Genomic DNA, 12,375 nt, shown 5'->3' with positions numbered 1-12,375 from the left:
TGAATATTCACAGTTTACAATTAACAAACAACTAGCCTTAAAAAAATAAACTCATACCAATGTGAACATTTACACTACAACATGAAAACATGAAACAAAAATAATATAAAAAAAAAGTAAAAATCGATTATTTCAATTATTCAATGGTAACAAAAATGATTATTCAACTAACAAGCATAGTAACAAAAATAACAAACATACAACTAACTTTTGAGAAAACAAAACTCATATCAGAATACATTGTGAATATTTATAATTTACAATTAACATACAACTAGCCTTAAAAAAACTAAATTCATACAAATGTGAACATTCACACTGCAACATGAAAACATGAAACACAATTGAAAGAAATAAAAGCAGACTATTCCGAGTATTTAATGACAACAAAAAATAATTGTTCAAATAACAAGTATAATTCATCAAACAATATATAACAAATCATCAAACAATATATAAAAAATTATCAAATAATTCATATATATTGACACACCTTTTTGAAAAATTTGTATCTAATTAACGCCGGTATAATACCGGTGAATAAACTACACAATAACAGTCACTGCCGGAAATTAGGTTTTTAGTGGCGTTTAAAAAACGCCGCTATAGCTACCAAAAACGCCGTTAATTATTTTTGTGATATTTTAGTACCAAACGTCGAAGATGAGACCGTCGCTATAGCTTTATGACGCTTTAAAAGCGTCGCTATATTTAGTATAGCGGCGTTTTTTAAAACGTTGTTAAATGTGCTGCATAACGATACAATGACGTCACACAACATTTAGTGACGTTTTAAAAACGTCGTCATAGATCTTTTTTATTTTAAATATATAACCGTTAACATTATTCTATAGTAACGTTTAAAAACGCCGTCATAGCTTCATTTTTTTTTTTTTTTTGAAATTATGCTAAATCTGTGAGATTTAACTAAAAAAAAAAAAACACTTGCAATAAAGCTGATAAATATTCAATATATTGACTTAATTTAGGTAAACATAATACTGGATCAATCCATGGTTCTCAATATGCAAAAATATTTCAATTCCAAAATGAAATAAAGTTAAACTAGTGCCTAGTGGATAAGTTGAAAGTTATTACAAAACAGATCAGCACAAAAAAAGAAGGGGAAAAAAAACAGATCAATCATGTACTCTTTACAGCTCAGCACCAAAAAGGTCTGCACAAAAAAAATCAAGATATCTATGAATTTGTCTGGCATAAAAAGAGAAGGGAGGGGGAGATCAACAGCAGTACAACACAATTGCAAGACCAATCATGTGCTCTTTACAGCACTGGGAAACAGGTTGAAGGCTTCCAACAAGCTTTAGTTCCCCCCGCTTACAATAAAACTATCAATGACATTTTTCCTGTTAAAAACCAAATAAAAAAACAAAAATTAACCCAAAAGACAAAAAGGTATGAAGAGGAAGACAAGCTAGGCAAAGTTGCAACATCAATTGACAGTTATTGGTGCACCGATTTATTAAAACATAGAGGAACATGTATGTAAATCTCTAGCATTTGGAAAATTCAATTTCATGATTTTCATTGGAATGAAATTGCTGTAGGAATGTTGTCTAATTTTCTGCAACCAAGCAGAGTGTTACATAACAATGAATAATTAAAATGGAAATGGCAACAGAACATAGTATTATGATCAAAGTACACAATTAAGAAACAGGATTCATTTCTCCTAGCAACCAAGTCTTCCATGGCATGAAAGAATTAAACATCTAATCCAGGTTGTTCGACTAATAATACTTTTAGAAGCTAACAAGGAAGAGCTAAAACCTAATAGCAACGAGTAGAAGATCAGTAGTAATTTCGAACTGTATACAGAACAATTGTAACCAAAAATAAATAAATCACAATCATACTGATTTTTGCCACTATTTTTGTTTGCATTAAAATCAATAAATATTTGAGGATTGAGCCTTACGACCTTTCAACAATAATCTTACCATGGAATATACCAAATCCAATAGCAAACAATCCAAATCTGATGCATTTACAGGCCCAGCCCAGACATAGACACTAACAATTTATGATTATTAAAAGCTCAGTTTACCTTGGCTTGTAAAGCATCATAGTTTTTGTATGAGCACCTCGTCCCTGTCTCATCAAGCTTCTTCTTCATAAGAAAACTGAAATCATTAGCTCCGCAACAGAAGTCAACTATCTGTTTAGAGAAGCAATAAGCAATTAGGCACTTGAAATCGAAAGTTACAATACTGAGAGTAACTAGTAAATCACATTATATACTCGATTATCATCTACCGTTTAAATGATTTTCTTATAAAGTATTTTTGACAAAGGAACCACAACAGATTGCATGATTTAGCAAAACTACATGGTTTGGCCAACAAACTACATGGCTCCAAAATAGAAAATATATATATATATATATATACCTTGGAGCATAGAAAAAAATATACCTGGGTGATGGTGTTGAATCAATGACATTGCAACACATCTTCTCAAACTACATCAACTCGATGGCTGGAATAAGCAAAATGGGTAAAAGATCAATACCAACTGAGAAAGACCATCAATAGAGTTCCATGGCAGAAAAATAATAAAATCACAAATCTAATAACCATTGAACAATATGTATTACAGACAGGTCATCATAGTAACCAATCAGTGGACCCCATTGAAGCAAACAACTCAAATCAGCTCAAGTTGATTATCATGATATCGGGTCAAAACTTTGTAAATTCAACATACCAGATCAGTTATATGCACAACAAAAACAGAAGGCCAGACAATGAACGAACAGGACATAAATACCCCCATCAAGTTATCAAATTGAAGAGGAAAATTGTCCTACAATCATCCTCTTTATAAACCAGAAAAGCAAAACAAACACAATTTAAACCATCACAATAGAGATCTATCATGCCCTACAGTTATTATATAAGACTCACTGGCACATGGAACCCAAGAGCTAAACATAAGTTTGTTCCAATAGACAGGGCTCACAGAATAAAATAAAAAAACCTTACCTACAATGTGGGTGTTTGGGAAGTGGGTTTTTATGTAGGTTTTTTCAGTTGTAGGATATTATTGGAGAAAAAAAATTTTGTGTTTGGGAAGGTACTTGGGTTTTTTTGTGGTTGGATGTGATGTTTGCGAGAGAAAAAGTGAAATGATTGTGGGGTTGGATATGATATTTTGTTTGGATGTGTTTTTTTTTGGTTTTGCAAAAAGTTTGTCCTTTTGTGAAAAAAAAAAAAAAAAAAACCCAAGTCCCAAACTTCCCAAACACCATCAATAAGAATTTCTAAGCCAAAGTTGAGGATCATTCCAAATCATATTTCACAACTCAGCTATCCTTTAGAAACTAATTTCCCTGCAAAGCAAAGTCAGTATTATAAATCATCCATGTAGGGTCTAGCACTACCATTTGGGCAACCAGTTACACTCGTCAGTATATATTCAATATATTTAAAACTAGCCATTGTAGACAAGTCCGCGAGGGACCCTTATGCTACAGTTCGGACTCAATTTGTGTCACGGTTCTTAATCTGAACCAAAGAGTCCAAATCTGGCAAATCGTTTTGAGAAACAGATTTTTGAAAAAGTAGTGCCAAACATGGACTGCTTTGCCAGATACAGAGTCGCCACCTAAATATTTTTTATGGGAGAATTTAGGAAACCCTGACTCGGTGCCGAAGGCCACATGTCCGTCATCACCGGAGTTGTCTCGGCTCGGGAGCTTGGGTACGATCGGGGAAGGTCAGCTATGAGCACCCCCTTTCGCCCGGTTCGAAGACCGGCCTCTACTAACCATGATATCCGTTTTTGAAAACTTTACGTGTTCTTGTACCAATTATTAGCCTAGAATTACTATGTTATGCGCGCAGCAAACAAGTATAGACTAGATTGCCTAATTTTGGAAAGAAACATTGCATATCCGTTTATTTTGAAAACGCTTTGAAATTTGCTACTCGCAAGTAGGCTAAAAAACACGGATTTCAATGAGTTTTTCCAACTCAAACAATCCAACCTTCACCCACAGGCATTCAAAACAGTTTTAACACATAAGCATCTAGCCACATGTTAAGCATGCTGTCATGGCAACATTCACACTCATGCGATATGCTAAAGCATAAATACTTACATCGTACTCCGTGCCAAAACAGAGAACTTGTTAGCAAACATGCATGATCCAAGTCCATGTTAAGTGCCTAATGCATCGCATACAAAATGTTGCTAGAATAGGCTCGGCTATCCTAAACATGGTATGTGAAAATGCACAATTATCACGTATTCAGTTTGGGAATTGAAGTATTGATGCAGTTAGCGTGATGTACCGAGCCTAATTCATGCAATACAAATGTATGGATGCACACATGCATAGCATAAGGTATGCCGAATTAAACGTGCCCTAATCTACCATCATAAGCGGGTAAATAAAAAGGAAGAAAGACGTGAGGTTGGAAGACATACACACACTCGCGCACACTTATTACAGATTTGCCCTCACTCGGAGGGCCCGAATAAATATTACAAATTGATTAACTACGCAAGCTAATTAATATTACAAATTAACTAATTTAATTAACAAATTAAATAAAATAATTAATACAGGAAAACGCCTCGGGAAGTGCGCCACCATGCGTGGGCTGCCTCTGTTTTCCTTCTTTTCCTCCTCTGGAGGCTGTCAAAGCCTCAGGACTGATCCCTTGGACAGAGAGGATCATCACCGGCTGATTGAGATTGCCACCGGCAGTGTGGTATGGCCATCGGCACAAAATTGAATCTGTCGGCAGAGAAATTGTTGCCGGTCGGCACATTACACTGCCGGTCGGCAGAGTATTCCTGCAGAACCTGCAACTCACAGCAACAGAGGGCAAGGCAAAGCATGGTAGCACAATTCAAAGCATGTATGCACCAACCATGTCTCTTATCATTGTAATGACTCAAAGGGACATGTGCCTCGGTTCTCGGACCACCAATCACGCATTTCCATGCATGATGGCCCAAAGAACCAAGTATGCAACTTTGATTTCAAATGTATGCAAACCAATCAAACAAAACTAGGCCCAATTCCTATCATCAAGTCAAGGAACAAGGCATGCATGCAAGATGCAATGCAACCTAAGCATGCAAGCTAAGGATGCAACATGGCATGGTGACAAGCTTATGCAAGCATACAAGCATACATATAGCAATGCAAATGGATGGCAAGATGGACTTATACATGAATTAGGCAACTCTAAAAAGGGCCTAAAACAGTGGCCAAAGTGCTATAAAATGAGGGCTAAATGGCATGCACACACACATGCACATAAGGACCAACACTTAAGCACAAATCAAACAACATTCAAGCACACTTGAAAGGGGGAATCATGGACAATTAGCATGCAACATAAGCATTGAAAATGCATGTTAGGATGGTGCCAAACCAAGCAACAAATCAAGCTAAACATGCAACAAATAGTCTAAGTGTTCAAAGCAAATCCAAGGAGCATTGAAATACACTTGCAAGACTAAACATGGTATGAGCTTATTGACCCAAAACAGAGTTTTAGCACATAACATAAGGCCCGAAAGACCACTTAGATGGCATCTAGATGGCTCAAAGACAAAGGCATGCAAAGGCACCAAAACATGGAGCAATGCTACACATGCTTCCAAAGCATTAAAGAGGCATGCAAGGCAATCCAACAAGCATGGAAGTGGGACTGAAATAGCATATAGAATGATTCCAAATCACCAAAACAATGCAAAGATGGCATGCTACACATGCACATACTCAAGGCCAACAAGCCCAAATACAAAGGAGCTATATAATGTATGCTAAAATCGACCCAAACACTTATGGACAGACTTAGAACATGGCAAAATAAGCACATAATCTTCACAAGACTAAGCCTAAAACATGCTCCAACAAAGGCTAACAACCTAAGGCACATTAAGGCACAAACAAGGCATTACATGGCAACTATGCTAAGCATGCATGGAGTTCCAAAACCAACTTGAAATCATGTTATATTATGGATATATAAGCATGAAAAACAAACCAAACATGCTCAACACACACTCAAGCATAGGCTTCCTTAAGAGGCCAAAACATGTCCTTTTCAAGGACAACAAGGAGAGGGGGTGGCCCTCTCCTTCTTGGGACTTTAAAGCATCATCTTCACCACTGAAATCCCTCAAGATTTCAGTGGTGAAGAGACCTCAACACCAAAATCCCGGAGCTAACACAAAATGGCTCAAAAATAGGCCTTTTGATGCCTAAGGGTGGTCAATAACCCTCAAACCACCAAACACTCTTAATAAACAATAAAGAGGGCCTAAAAACAGAACTTTTTTATGTTATACGATAATCACAAAAACAGCTCTAAGATAGGTATAAAATCAATGCAAAAATGGGGAAAAAAAGGACTAGAATCTCACCCTTGAAGACCCCTTTACAAATGGTGCTCCAATGGCCTCCTTGAGCTTGAATCCAACACCAAAATCTCAAAACAAACTCTTTAGAACCTCAGCTCCAAGAGGAAGGTGAAACACTAGGTGTTTGTGTGCAATAGTGAGACACAAAACACCTAGTGTACAAATAAGAGGGAAAGAGAGATAGAGTGTGTATCTAACACTAACCCTAGAACAAGAGCTCAACAATGGCTGCTTTTGCTCTCTAAAAATCCTAAGTCTCACCTTGTCTCTCCTCCTTTTTGCCTTAGAGAGAGCTCCTCTCTATATGTCTCTTGTAAAGCTTACAAGACAAGCTTTACAAGAGGGAGATCCCTCCATACACGTGTATGGAGGGGAGCAAAAGCAAGACAGCTGTCTAAAAATATCTGCAAAAGCAGATGAACAGCAATCGGCCGGCCAAAATTGCCATCTTGGCCAAAAAGAGTGCCGACCGGCACAAAATAGTGCTGACCGGCAACAAAAAGTGCCGGCCGGCAATAAAAATTGCCGGTGGCAGCAAACACCAGTCGGTGGCCTCTAGCCACTGCCGGTGGTGGGTGGGGATGGTCTACAAGCCCCACCCTGCCTCTCAAGGGCAAGATGCAAGTGTTTGGTGCAAAACCAGACACTAAACGGTCGAGTTCGGAGATCCTGAGGCAAGGCACGCGAGCCGAGGCCTCCGGGAACTCCAAACGAACACAAACATGGATAATCACCGAGTGTTCAAACGGTGACGTCCAAGTCTTGAGGACGGTCAAAAATGGGGTGTCTACAGTTGCCCCTCTTTGACAGAACTCGAAAGTCATAACAATGACGGGAGTGAATGTCAAAGCCCAGAGACGACCCATTTTTGACAAGGCCGAAGACTTAGACAAACATGCAAGACAATCAAGATATGCGCCCGGAGGCAGGGGCAAAATGCAAGACAATGCACGGAGCCGAGCATAACTTATGATCATGCAAAGAAAGCTGTAATGAAGCAAACATGCGACAATTTTAAGCTAGCATACCAAACTACACTACAATGCAGAAAGGATGTAAGAGAATTATGGAATTCTCAATACGTCTCACTCGGAGGATACAATACCTGTGCGGCTCGTCTGGTTGCACCAACCTCATAAGCATGCGGTCTACGCAGGTAACGAAATTAACGAGAATGCGGTCTACGCAATCAAAGCACGCGGTCTACGCAGGTAATGAAATTAAAATAATCATGCGGTCTACGCAATCAAAACATGCGGTCTACGCAAGCAAAACATGCGGTCTACGCAAGTATTGAAGTTGAGAAAGATGCGGTCTACGCAAGCAAAACATGCGGTCTACGCAGGTAATGAAATTAATAAAGATGCGGTCTACGCGATCAAAGCATGCGGTCTACGCAATCAAAACATGCGGTCTACGCAGGTATTGAAATTAAACGTGCGGTCTACGCAATCAAAACACGCGGTCTACGCAAGTAATGTAATTAAACATGCGGTCTACGCAATTAAAACATGCGGTCTACGCAATCAAAACATGCGGTCTACGCAGGTATTGAAATTAAACGTGCGGTCTACGCAATCAAAACATGCGGTCTACGCAGGTAATGGAATTAAACATGCGGTCTACGCAATTAAAACATGCGGTCTACGCAAGTAATGTAATTAACATGCGGTCTACGCAATTAAAACATGCGGTCTACGCAATCAAAACATGCGGTCTACGCAGGTAATGGAATTAAACATGCGGTCTACGCCATCAAAACATGCGGTCTACGCAGGTAATGGAATTAAACATGCGGTCTACGCCATCAAAACATGCGGTCTACGCAGGTAATGGAATTAAACATGCGGTCTACGCCATCAAAACATGCGGTCTACGCAGGAGATGAAAATAATAATGCGTTCTACGCAATCAAAACATGCAGTCTACGCAGGTAATGGAATCGATAAATCATGCGGTCTACGCAATCAAAACATGCGGTCTACGCAGGTTAAAACATGCGGTCTACGCAGGAGATGAAAATAATAATGCGGTCTACGCAATCAAAACATGCGGTCTACGCAGGTAATGGAATCGATAAATCATGCGGTCTACGCAATCAAAACATGCGGTCTACGCAGGTAATGGAATGATTACAAACATGCGGTCTACGCAGGTAATGTAATGAACATGCGGTCTACGCAAGTAAAGAAATGATATGCGCAAAGCCGCGCAATGAAATGCAATGCGCAAAACAGCGCGATGGTTTGAAATGCACAAAACAGTGTGCAGGTTTGGAATGCACAAAACAGTGCGATGCGCAAAACAGCGCGATAATTTGAAATGCACAAAAAAAGACTTAAATGCGCAACAACGCACGTGTTCCGGAATGCATGACAATGCATGGAATGGAAATGCAATGATGATGCATGAGAAACGTGCACGACAATGCAAAGGGGTGCGTGTTGCGACGCATGTAACATGTGCACATCAATGCAAATGTGTGGCGCATGACAGCGCGATGTAATGCACCGAAGTAGTGTGATGAACTTGTGCAACACACATGGGGCAACTTTCGAATTTAAAAGGATACAAAAAGGATACACCTTGCACGAATTCGAGTGCCACGCACTGGAGACACGGTCTGCGGTCAGAACGGAGGCCGGTTGAACGTCGGAGATGCACTTTCTTGCACTTTCTTGAGCTATGAAGATCACAAACTTCTCATATGGCCTAAACAAGGCTGTGGGAACCCCACCGGCCGAAAGGGGAGGCCACCGGCTAGCCACCGGCACAAAAACAATTCTATCGGCACAAAAAAGTGCCGGCCGGCACAAAACATTGCCGACCGGCAAACAGTTGCTGATGCGGGGCAGTTTTGACTTTTCACCTTGGGTGTTATAAAATAGGGCTTCAAGCCCTATTTTCTCACTTCTCCACCGCCAAAAACTCTTGCCCTCTCTCTCTAGAGTGTTTCTCTCTCATTTTTCGCCCGTTTTTTCGCGTTCTACGCTCATTTCGTCGTCGGATTCGCGATTCTCTTCGCGTTTCGGACATTTTCCACCGATCACATTTTTGTTTCGGTGCCTCGTTTGGCGTTCTAGCCTTTTCGGGGTTTGTTCCCCTCACTTTCCTCTTCATTCTTGTGCCTTTTCACATTCCGACCTTCCCGGCCATTTCCGACCCGCTCGGGAGTTGACTTTTCAGTTGACTCTTCGTATTCCGACTCGGTTTTCCTTTTCCCGGCCATTTTCAAAACATTCTCTACATGGCGGACGACATTCCACGTGGCGGGACTCCCCCGGACCACGAGATGGATCCCGGGGTCGAGCTCCTACCACTGAGCGAGCGCCCGTTTGATCCGGCGACCTACCGGCCGGCGATCCACGTTCTGCCCCCCGACGGCCTGCATCAGTTCCGGAGCTTTGAGAGGTACGCGGCGCCTGAGCTACTACTACGCGAGCCTACCTCCCACCTGTCATTCGGCATTTCCGAGGTAACTCTCTTCTTTCTGCTTTACTTTCTGCAATGTAGGATACAAAACTGCCGTAGCTAGTTGTACTCTTTAACTGCTGAAATCTGATACACCATAGACCGTATTTGACTATAAAGATACATACAACCGATATCTGTTTGAGACTGACACATGCACACACACTGCACTAGCCCTGAATCACTCAAACACTGCACTCACTGTATTCTACTGTACACACACTGGCACCCAGTATTTGCCTGAATCTGTCAAACCCGCATGCATGCTATATCTGTTCTAAAACACCCAAACACGTTGACACAGCACACGTATTTCACTGTAAGCACACCGGCACCTGGTATTTGCCTGAAACTGACAAACTTGCATACATGCTATATCTGTCCTTTCAAAACTGCATTTTGAATGTTGTCTTACAATTGTTATTTTCCGTTTACAGGAGGGTTCCCATACCATTCGCGGGTATGGGAATACTGGTGCACGGGAGTGGTATGATGAGCTCCCTGATGCGGTCCAGCGCATCGTGGACCGGGCGGGCTTCGGCACCTTCTGCCGAGGGCTCTCTAGGTTGTCCACATGCAGACCTCTTCTTGCTGCTTTGGCGGAGAGGTGGTGGGACACCACCGATTCTTTTCACTTTTCTGCTGCAGGGGACATGACGATGACCCCTTATGACTTCTCGATGCTCACAGGCATCGGGGTAAGGGGGGATCCGATCCCTTTCGACACCGACATGGATGAGTGGACCGCCGCTCAGGTCCATCTATTGGGGGAGGCCCCACCACTAGCTCGTCCAGGCTTCGTGCGGTACTCCTGGTTCGAGACACAGTTTCGGGTCCAGCCCGCATTGGAGGAGGAGGCGCAGATGACCCCGGAGGACGAGGAGAGGTATGCTCGCGGCTTCTTCATGTTCCTGTTCGGGACTACCATCTTCGCCGACCGGGCGAACACGTGCCTCTTTGTCTTCTCAGCGCACTGGTGGACGTCCGGGACATTCTGCACTACGATTGGGGCGGCGCTGCTCTGGCCACCCTTTATGGGTACATGAGCTCGGCTTCTCGCGGCAGCGGCCAGCTACTCGGAGGCTACTGGCGGGCTTGGGAGGTACACTTCTTCTCCACTTTTTTCATTTCTGTCCGATATTCTCTGTACTCTGTACACTGCACACACTGTGGTCTGCTTTATACTTGCTGTATACTGTACACACGGCATACACATACATTCTGCTTTACACTGACTGTACACTGCTCACACTGTACACTGTAAACAATACAAAACAGGGCTCTGCCATTCCTGCTTTATTCTGCATACTCTACTTTTTCTGATAGTCACACTGACATCTGTTTTGCAGCTGTGGGTTTACGCCTACTTCCCTAGGCTTGCACCCGTACCAGTCGCGGAGCCTCCCCCGGCTGTCCCGTTCTCGAGTCGCTTCGACAGGAGATGCACCCGGCGACCACGGGAGACATTCGGCTTCTTCCGTCGATATTTTGACACCATCACCCCGACCGAGGTATGCTTTACTTTCAGTTCATTTAGCTTCGCTTTCCCACTGCATATTTCAATAACAGTAGATAACAAACTGTCTGTCACTTTCAGATCACATGACGGCCATGGGCTTCCTTGCCGTCGGCGATGCGGGGTCGGTTCCCTGGTGCTGAGGAGGCCTCGCGTTTCCGGATCTTGCTAGAGGGCCCGGTCTGTCAGGCTTGGTACCTGGGGGAGCGTTTTCTACGCCAGACCCGCGGGTTACCTAAGCAGATAGTCCCGGTTCACCCTCCCTGCAGAGATGAGGGAGACCGAGGGGCTCACCACTGAGCAGCTGGATGATTACTCCATCGGCTGGGAGGAGGCCGGCTTCCGAGGCACCGGCGACTATCAGGAGTACGTGCGGACGTACCTGATGTGCCCCTTGAGCGGCCGTCGAGCAGAGGGGGCCAGGCATGTGGCATCGGCGGCTGGGGCCGGAGCAGGAGCAGGGGCTGGATCTTCGAGGAGGGCCCGGGTCCGTGGTAGGGGTAGAGTGCAGGAAGGACGAGGAGCTGGCTGGCCTGCCCTGCCTGCTGTACTGACTTTCCAGGGGCAGGGTGGGTCGACCTATCAGATCCCCTTCGCCCCTCCACCGGCTGGTCATGAGTTCATTGACGTCCCCGACTTACCACCGGTATGTATCACTGCACTTCGTACAGTTATTCAATTCAGTTTACTTGATATTCCACAGAATATTGATGCGTCTGATACTTTTGCAGGCTTCTTCTGAGTACACCCGTCAGTCGTTAGCGATGAATGCCTCGATGATGGGGATGCTCCAGTGGACATTTGACCTCCTAGCCGTCTACAGCATACCGGTATGTTCTTCTGACATTGGCCTCAAACCATTCACCCACTGCTTTACATAATCTGATTCATGGCACAACACCTGACACACTGATCTCACAGTATCTGACACACTGCATACATTGCATTCTGCACTGTACTCTGTACTGATAAACTGCTCACGG

This window comes from Camellia sinensis, chromosome 11 (assembly GCF_055761805.1).
Source record: "Camellia sinensis isolate YWXY chromosome 11, ASM5576180v1, whole genome shotgun sequence".
NCBI lineage: Eukaryota > Viridiplantae > Streptophyta > Magnoliopsida > Ericales > Theaceae > Camellia > Camellia sinensis.
Note: the sequence above shows the minus strand (reverse complement) of the source record.